The following is a 10,223-nucleotide window of genomic DNA, read 5'->3' on the forward strand; positions in this document are numbered from 1 at the left end:
TTCTGGTTTGGACATCAAAAACTGCATCTGAAAAAGCAAACGTGTGAACGCGCCCTCAAAGAGCCATAGTTTGACATCCAATCTCTCTATAGGGCAAACTTATCCTCCTGTATATCCTTTAAATCTCAATGAAAGAGTTGTGGTATTCTCATATTAGACAGGTCATGCTCATCTAGAACCACTGCTGCAATAGAGTCCCATATCAGGTCACCATATGGTCCTCACACATGCTCATGGACTAGAACTCCCATAAACCCTGGTTAATCTGAAAGCCCCCTTATATCATTATATTTAAATAATTAATCCCATAACTGGGTCAGCACCGCACAATTGTCTGGTTGGGATTCTGGGTCGTTAGATGATGTTCTTGTGGCTCTCTCCTCGGTCCATCTCTCAGTCACCCTCAGTAGGGTTATTGATGGGGATGACATTGGGGCTTTCAATTTCTCCTCAGCTGACCGGTCTGCAGAGCGCAGCTGAGTCCCCGGACTCCAATCAATAGAGGTCATGGATCAGTCACCGTTCCTCACTATCAATCCCTACACAGCTCATCGTGGCTTCTTCAATGCACTGTACACATAGACAGTGGCCGCATTCACACTGTATAAGTATCCTTACCTGTACGGCATGTATATACCATGTGTAAGGGTCTAGCAGCTTTCACATATATATGTCGTATCTATAGGGCTTCGGGACAGCACAGTCAAAACTGGTGTCAGGCCACACTAGATGTATTAAAATTTACCACCAAAATCAACCATAAACTGTGGTAATCTACTTATATTTGTCTTCCATGGCCTATTTCCTTCTAAAATAAATTTCTAAAATTACTCTTAGTCTAAAGGGCTCTTGGGGGAAACACCAGAACCCCTCCAAGCTGTAGCTTCACAGGCTGTTACACTGAGCAGAAGCACTTCTCCCCTCCCACTGTGTGCTGAAACTTCACCTGCTCCAGTGAGATTACATCAGGCTGAGGGAGGGCAGAAGTGCTGAGAGATTAGAGGGAGGTAGTGTAACAGCCTGTGAATAGGCAGCAAAGAGGAACTCTGGTAATACCCCCAGGAGTCCTTCAGATGCATTAGCATAATTTTAAAAGTTGATTTTAGAAGGAAGGCGGCCATGGATAACAAATATAAGAAGATTACCACGCTGCCTGGGTCTATGAATGAGTGTCCAATGCTACCATGCTTGATTTTGATGGCAGATTTCCTTTAAGAACATAGAGATTTCCTTTTGGTGGGTCCAGAGCTTGGCAGAGCTTTTACACTGGCAAGTAGCCACAGCAAAAATAGGAGCGGCTTCAAAGACAACGTCATAAATAATGTAACTGTGTATATTTAACCCATTTAAAAAATATATATATATATTTACCTTCTTCCTCACCAACTTTTTAGAAGCTGAGTGAAAGGGTTAAAAATGTAATCATTTTTATGGCAAAACCCCAACAAAAACCTATTATCTTATGTAATAATGTTGCATGTGGTAAGGACATCATTTAACTGATACCTTCCCCTCCTGCTATAATGTAACACATTGGAGGGGGAAGTGTAACTCCCTGTGAAGATACAGTGCAGAAGGGCTCTGGTAAGAGCCCCTCTAACTCATTAGCATAATTTGATTAAACGTTGATAGGAGTCCTAAGAGGATAGGAGATTAGAAGGAGGGAGGCCATATATAACAGATATAAGAAGATACCACAGTCACGATGTCTGGATCTATGAGTAATGTCCCGGGTTTATCATGATGGATTTTCATGGTAGATTTCCTTTAATGTGACCCCTGTGCCCCAGTCACGGAGGCGGGGTAGCTTAGTTATCCAGTCAAGCTATACCCCGCCTCCTCTGAACCTCCTCAGACCATCGCCCCTCCTCTGCTCCACGTCACAGAATTCTTAGCGATTTACTGTGATGGCGCATGCACGGTGCCCTCTGTGGAGCCAACAGGGGGACACACAGGACGGCACTGTACTGGCAGATGCAGCGCACATGCGCTGTAAATATCTGAGGATACTGTGACATGGAGCCGAGGATAGGATAGGAGGGGCGATGGTCTGAGGCGGTTCGGAGGAAGCGGGGTATAGCTTGACTGGATAACTGAGCTCCCCCGCCTCTGTGACTGGATATCTCATCTACCATGGAAGGAATAAAAGTATTTTCTTCAGCAACGTTTGCACATACAGAATGAATTCAAACAACTATTGGACACATGTACATCCACGAATAAGGAAATTTATAAGGCTTATGGGGCTTTAAGGAGATGACAGGTTCCCTTAAAATTTTCCTAATATGCAAACTTCAAAGTGGTTAAGTAAGCTAGGGTTCAGCAGAGTTTTAACAGACATCTACCAACAGGATGAAGGATTGTAAACCAAGCTCACTGACATATTGGTGTGTGCCTCCTCTGGCGAGATCTGCTCTTTTTTAGGCTTCCTATGCCCTTGTTTTTGAGAAAAAAGGGCTTTAAAAATATGCAAATGAGTCTGATGGGCTTGAGGTTCCATAAACACCTATGGAGTCTGGAGCCCCTCTGGCTCCTTTGCATAATTTTTTAAAAAAACCAGGGCATAAGAAGCTTAAAGAAGAGCAGATCCTGCCATAGGGGGCACACACCAGTATGTCATTGTGCTTGGTTTACAATCTTTCATCCTGGTAGTAGATATGCAAACAAAACATTGGGGGTCATTTACTAAGGGCCCGATTCGCGGTTTCCCGACGTGTTACACAAATATTTCAGATTTGCGCTGATTTTCCCTGCATTGCCCTGGGTTTTTGGCGCACGCGATCGGAATGTGGCGCATCAGCGCCGGCATGCACGATACAGAAATCGGGGGTGTGTGGCCGAATGAAAACCCGACGGATTCGATGAAACCGCCGCATTTAAAAAAAAAAAAAAAAAGTGTCACGGGACACGCACTCACTTTCACCAAGTATAGCATCGTGAACTCCGGTGGACCTCAGCACAGCAGTGACACCTGGTGGACGTCAGAGGAACTACCTTAGTGAATCGCCGGAAGACCCAAATCAAACGCACAGAACGCGCCGCTGGATCGCGAATGGGCCGGGTAAGTAAATCTGCCCCACTGTCCGTCTATTTGTTATAGCAGTGCATGCCTTCCCTTGAGTTTGTCTCTTTAAGAAAGTGAGATAGGAGCGAAATGACAGGGTTTCTTCATGTAGTCAGTTGTTCTCTCTTAAAACTGAGCTAAGTCCTATAAGGGTCTGAGCATTTCAGGTATAATGAATGCAAAAATGCAGCATTTTATAGCCGGTTATTATATGGGGTTATAGGTTGGCACTTTTTTTTTTTTTTTTTTTTTTTAAATCTCATGTATGTAGCATATTTGTGCGCTCACCGGCTCGACTACATGTGATAATCCATTGGTGAAGGTTTAGTGGGTTCAGTTCTTCCAGGAGAAAGATACACAAGGATTCATCACGCAGGGTTCAGTAAATGAAGCGTTTGGGCCTGGGATTGATACATTTGATACAATGTGGCTAGGAGTGATGTAGTGGAGCGCGCGGCCCCGCAGAGTATCACTCACACGCTCGCTCCGCTGTGAGCGCTGACAGCCACGAGAAATACTCCCACTTTTCAAACTGTACAAATGGCACTTGGACACAGTAAGTCAATGGCGGACACCTCATTCAGAGTTTAAAGCGAGCTCGCCACTCACCGCCGGCTCCTTAATCTTCTTTATTTGTGGAGCCGGCTTTTGTTCTCCTTCAGAATCAAATAAATACCGGCATAATGGTTGGAAGGTGCCATTCCCATGGAAAATACGGCTAAACTCAGCCATAAGTCTTCCTGTTTCCACCCAGGTGAATTTACGAGCCGGGCAGAGAGCGCGCCGCAGACAGTAACAGGATGTTTTACAGATTCTTGCATTTGTCCTTAATTTGGCCGTCTTCTGTAAGTCCGTGAAAGACGTCAATACTTTCAGGGAGAAAGGTCACAGCGAGCTCACGGGGAAGGAGGATCACTGCATACGGCACAGACCTTCAGCTAGGACTAAGGATAGGAAAAGCCTCATTAACCATCAAGGAGTCATTGGAACGAAACGGAACAATATGAACATTACAGCAAAAATTCTCGATTCCTGATAGAAGGGTGGAGCGCCGGCCGGAGAGGAGGTTAGACGTGAGGTATCCTGTAGCACCAGAGATGTCACATTGGGCCTGTAGGTGGTACCAGAAATACCCAACTGAAGATTAATCTGATGACCGGGCGTCCCCAAAAAATGCCGTAATCTAGAACGTATATTTCTGGTAAGCTGAAGGCTGAATGGCCATATTAATAATTATATAATAATTCCTTTATTTATATAGCGCACACAGATTACACAGCGCTGCACAGAGATTGTCACATCAGTCCCTGTCCCCAGTGAGGCTCACAATCTAATCAACCTACCAGTATGTTTTGGAGGAAACCGGAGGACCCGGAGGAAACCCACGCAAACATGGAGAGAACATACAAACTGGGATTTGAACCCAGGACCCCAGCGCTGCAAGGCTGTAATGCTACCACTAAGCCACCCTGCTGCCTTAATATTCATCCAGGTGCAGCGAGAGGTAGGTATCTAAGATGTAAGTCAGAGAGGGTCATTTAACATTATTTTTCTTCCTTTTTTTCTGTCTTTTGCGCCTTTTTTTTTGGAGCATTGCAATTTTTGCACCTTTTTTCAGATTTTTATGAACCGTGCACTGGAGTCCGCTGCCCATTAGTTTATCATCAGTAAGACGCCTTTATCTTCTATTCCAGATGTTCTGAATGTTGCAAATGACATTTATTTTTTAAATTGTCTAAAACTTGCAACATTTTTTGGCTTAAAAAAAAACTCCAGCTGAACCCATACTTAAAGGGCATCTACCACCAGGATGAAGGACAGTATGCAAATGAGTCTGAGGGGATTTATAGGTGTTAATGGGGAATGGAGCCCCTCAGGCTCATTTGTTTACTGACCTTCATCCTGGTAGTAGATGCCCTTTAAGGAAAACGTAGAAAACGGCAGTGACGGCCTGAGACATTTTTGAGACATTTGTAACAAATGTTGCAAAATGAGATCTGAAAAAAAAAAACTATTTAACACAAGGAAAAAGTGAGATTGATAAATTACCAAAGTAGCAGAAGGAAAAAAATTAGACAAAGCAAACAGAGATAAGATAAATGACCCCCAGTGTCTTCATGATGCAGAAATACTAGTGCAGGGAAGCCACCCCATAGGGGTGAGGGATGACTCTAGTGATGGAAGTCCGGCTACCCATGTATCGCTCGTTACAGAAAACATGACAGCACACTGCCCATAGTTCACAGAGAAAACTCCGCTGTCTGACTGAGGCCATAGTCAGTCATATAATAATAACAATTCCTTAATTTATATAGCGCACACAGATTACGCAGCGCTGCACAGTTTTTGCCAAATCAGTCCCTGTACCCACAGGGCTCACAATCTAATCAACCTACCAGTATGTTTTGGAGTGTGGGAGGAAACCAGAGGACCCGGAGGAAACCCAGAGAGAACATCCAAACTCTTTGCAGATGATGACCCTGGGACTTGAACCCAGGTCCACAGCGCTGCAAGGCTGTAATGCTAACCACTGAGCCACCGTGCTACCCATATCACCCAATATCAGTGGAGATCCTGTGTATATATATGATTTTCATTATAATTCGGTCTGTGCTGACAATGAGATGACCTACGAGAAGTCAACTCTACAGAACAGGAAGTATCGGCCTATTATGAGGCTCATCGGTTAAAGTGAAAACGTCAAAATTCCACGATTTTATTTTATAATTATAATATGGAATAAGGCAAAATCTAAAGAAATATGTTTAACCTAAACAGTAATCCTGTTAACCCCCTGCACAGTCTGGGGTAACGATTTATACAGAATAGGGTACTTACCTTTCTTCTGTTCCCGCTTTCAGTGTCATCCTCTTGGTCATTGGGTCTCATCCTACGTCACTGCGGATGCCGATTGAAAGTCACCACCCATTCTCTCTGCATGATAAACCAGGGACACTTACCTATAGATCCAGACAATGCGACTGTGGTATTCTTCTCATATTTGTTATCTATGGCCTCCTTCCTTCTAAAATCAACTTTTATAATTATGGTAATGAGTCAGAAAGGTTCTGGGGGGCATTACCAGAATCCCTCCATGCTGCAGCTGCACAGGTGCATTTCCCCTTCCCACTATGTGCTGAAACTTCCTCTGCTCCCCTGGGATTACACAAGGCAGAGAGGGGAGGAAGTGCTGAGGAAGCAAGGGGGGACAGTGTAATATCCTGTGAAGCTACAACACAGAGGGGCTCTGGTAACACCCTTTGAGTCCCACTGGCTCATTAGTTTAAATTTGTTTTCATTAGCATAATTTTAAACGTTGATTTTAGATGGAAGGAGGCCATGGCCAACAAATAGAAGATGTATCACAGTCACTGTGCCTGGATCTATGAGTAAGTGACCCTCGTTTATCATGCAAGATTTTGGTAGTAGATTCCCTTTAAGGCTGGATTCACTTTTTGGTTTCTGTACTGTTGGCTTTGCTTCATATGGCCGAAGGGGTTTGTGGTGTGTGCTCCCTCTCTGTGGTATGGTATAATCACAATCCTACTTAGGTTTTACATTGGTTTATGTATACCATGTCTTTCATTTCCCATCTGTGCTACAAATGTTTTTAACATGGAATGTATAACCTACTCTTAAGCCCTTCTTTGGCTATTCATTCTGCACAGCCACTTTTATCTGTTTCTTGGTCCACTCATTACTGATGTTATTTTTTGTATTCAATTTTACTGTGATTAATAAAATATAAATTTGTTATATGAACTTTTTACCATTTGATTATTGCTGTTTGATCAAGTATTTGGTGTTTCATATGGCCGAAACAAAAACTTTGTGCATCATATATCAATAATATTATTACACATGGAGTTCAGTCCCCAGCAGAAGGATCAGTCCATGGCACGTCTGTGATCATGTGAATCCAGCCTAAATCTCTCTGATTTTCTGATGATTACAATTCATAGATCCATCGATATTTGATGACCAGAAGGGTTCCTGATCCTATAGTACAGGCGGTCCCCGGGTTACGTACAAGATAGGTTCCTTGCGTTTGTACTTAAGTGGAATTTGTATGTAAATCAGAACTGTATATTTTATAATTGTAGATCCAGACCAAATTTTTTTTTGCCCCAGTGACAATTGGAGTTTGAAAATTTTTTGATGTGCGTTTTTAGGCCGTTTTTGGGCTGTTTTTAGCTTTTTGAAAACGCATGCGTTTGCATTTTTGACCAGTTTGAATTAAGATAATTGGTCAAACATTTCAAAAATGCATGCGTTTTTTATGATCTGAAACTAAAGACGGCCTAAAAACGCCATGCTTGTCACCACCCTAAAGCTTCCAGAGAACTTCACCAGAGGTCACATTGGTCTGTCTGTAACTAGGGGTCGTCTGTAAGTTGGGTGTCTTTAAGTAGGGGGCCACCTGTAGTCATCACTAAATTTAGAGTCATTTTGGACCCTACAGAGAGAATGCGAATGGCACCGCCCATCGTACGCATCTCCCTCCATCCACCCCACTACAGTATTACATAACCGAAAACCCATTCTAAGAAGTCATCCAAGACCCATCTCTAAGGAGGCGATTACCATGAAGACAGCGGGAAGTGCGCTATTATCTGACCGTCGCTGATCACGGAGACCGCTCCCCCCCCTCCTTCATCTTTTAAAAGATAGCAAATTGTTTGAGTTTTGGGCAGGAAATTAATGTGTAATCTGTGCATTGTCCGCTGCTTGCCTGCACTCTCCTTCCCGGCTCCTCCTGACACGCTGCTCCATTGTGCGGGGGCCACTTGATAGGGGGGAATAATTACAGGCGAGCCGCTCCGTGTTTAAAGAGAAAACCGCTTTTGCCGCTGTAACGTGTGATCAGGATAATAGTATTTTCATGAAAGGCGGCAATTACATTTATTAACTGGGACAGGCCTGGCAGTGAGGAAATTAAGTAAAAGGGCGAGTTTATATAAAAAAAAAAAGATACAGAAAGAGCCCCCGTCCCTGCACACCGCACCCCCGCCGCGCGCCTTTCATCTGCCTCTCACAAGCTGCGACGCTCCTGCCGAGACGTAACTGGAACATAAATATCTGCGGCTTACCCATGGAGCCACCGTCACCTTTGGAGATGAATGATCTGGATATAGGATCCATTGTTATACACGTAAAAAAAAAAAAAATGGAAAAAACAAAGCCCCAAAATCTCCGGGAATATTGCTTTCTCCGGGAAAAACCTGGATTCCTAATTGGCCGTTCAGAGGGGGGATTAACAAGTCTCCTTCCAAGTGTATTCAAAGAAGGTTCTTCTGTATTCAAGTGGCCTCAGGTTTATTCTTTTGTATGGAAATCGTAAGAGGAGGAATAATAATAAAAAAACCACATATTTTTTAATTAATGGGGTAAGCCGAGTGCTCGGGTAATAATGGTGCGGGGGTAGGGGGCTTTAGTAGGTGCAGAAGGAAAGGTCACCCACCTGAGGAAGCAATTTATAAAAAAATAAACTTTTTTTTTTTTTTACAGATATGCAAATCAATGAAACAGGGGCGGGGCTTATAAATCCGATCACATGACTTGTAATGGCTTGTGAGCCATTAACTAATAAGACTTTAATTATATTATGTAATATTTATTATTATGAGTAAAGAGGGGGGTCGAGGCAAGCCCAAAATGTTGCGCACAGAGCGTAACATTGCGGTCCGGGTCCGCTCATCACTAATTACATGATATAATTTCTCCTCTCCTCGATGACCCGCTACCCTCTTTGCACAATAACCACAATATGTCTTTACCTCCAGTTCTATTTATACTTGCAATTACCCCCTGCTAACAGCGCCACTCTTTGGCCGTGTTTGTTAGTGGAGCTCATCCTCATTCACCTTACACATGTATCACATGACATAATGATACATTCCTCTGGCGTTTGCCACTGTATAAAAAAAAAAATCTGTGCTCAGGTTTGACCCTACAACACTGCAGACAGTGCAAGGTATTTGCCCTGGAGATCTGTGCAACCAAACCTTTCAATGTGTTGATAAGAACACCAAAATACATTTATTAACAATTCAGGATTGTTGCTAGACTTGGAGCACTCTAGTTTGCGAGATCTCTTCATACCTTTGCGTGCGTTGTTTATACTAGCAAGACTGTGAAAAATGCATTTATATTCCCGGATTGTAGCTGGACTTGGAGCCCGCTGGTTTGTGAGATCTCTTCATACCTTTGTGTGTGTTGTTAATACTAGCAAGACTGAAAAATTCATTTATATTCCAGGATAGTAGCTGGACTTGGAACACTCTTGTGCGTGAGATCTCTTTCCTGTACCGTCATTCAGCTCCCACCTTCTGGTATTAGTCACTTCTTCTGCTTGAACACTGCAGCAGTTACTAAGAGTGGAGGGGCTGTGGAAGAGATCTCACACACTGATACTCCGAATCCAGCTACAATCCTGGAGTATTAATGCAGTATCCTACTGCTACTAAGAACATACAAAAAAAAAAAAGGTACGAATACAGGGAGCTTCGGGGACAATAATAAATAGGGTCTGCAACTTTGTACGGTCATAATTCTCCACAGATCACCTAGACCAGTGATGGCTAACCTATGACACGTGTGTCACTGCTGACACGCGTAGCCATTTTCACTGACACGCGGCTGCCTGAGAGTTCAGTTTCATCCTACATGATCAGGTGCAGTAGCCGGGAGGCTGAGAGATTGCACTGAGCTTCCAGCACTCCCCCCTCCTCCTCCTCCCCCGGGCCGGCCACTCCCCATGTGTGAGCTGTGCCTAGTCAAGGTGTTTTTCATGTTACACTGCTCACACTCCCCAGCTGTCTTCCCCAAAACAGGAGAAACTTCAAGACTTTCCACATTTACCCCAAATTTTATTTTTATTTTAAAACTTCCCTAAAACGGACACCAGATCAATTACAATAAAGTGCAATCTGCTGTAACAAGTCCTGCCACGATAACATTGGGTCCCTCATCTCCACCACTATCACTACAAATTCAAGTAAGTTTAGCATCAAATAAAAGAGAAAATGGAAACTTTGTCACCTGCCCGTCCCGTCAGCGCGGCCGTAAAAATGATAAAACCCGGATCAGTCACCGCTGACTCCTTAGAAGATTTCAATAAACGTTCACATTCTGATTTATGTCAGGAATTTTGAAGTTT

The sequence above is a fragment of the Engystomops pustulosus genome, chromosome 11 (assembly GCF_040894005.1).
Source record: "Engystomops pustulosus chromosome 11, aEngPut4.maternal, whole genome shotgun sequence".
Lineage (NCBI taxonomy): Eukaryota > Metazoa > Chordata > Amphibia > Anura > Leptodactylidae > Engystomops > Engystomops pustulosus.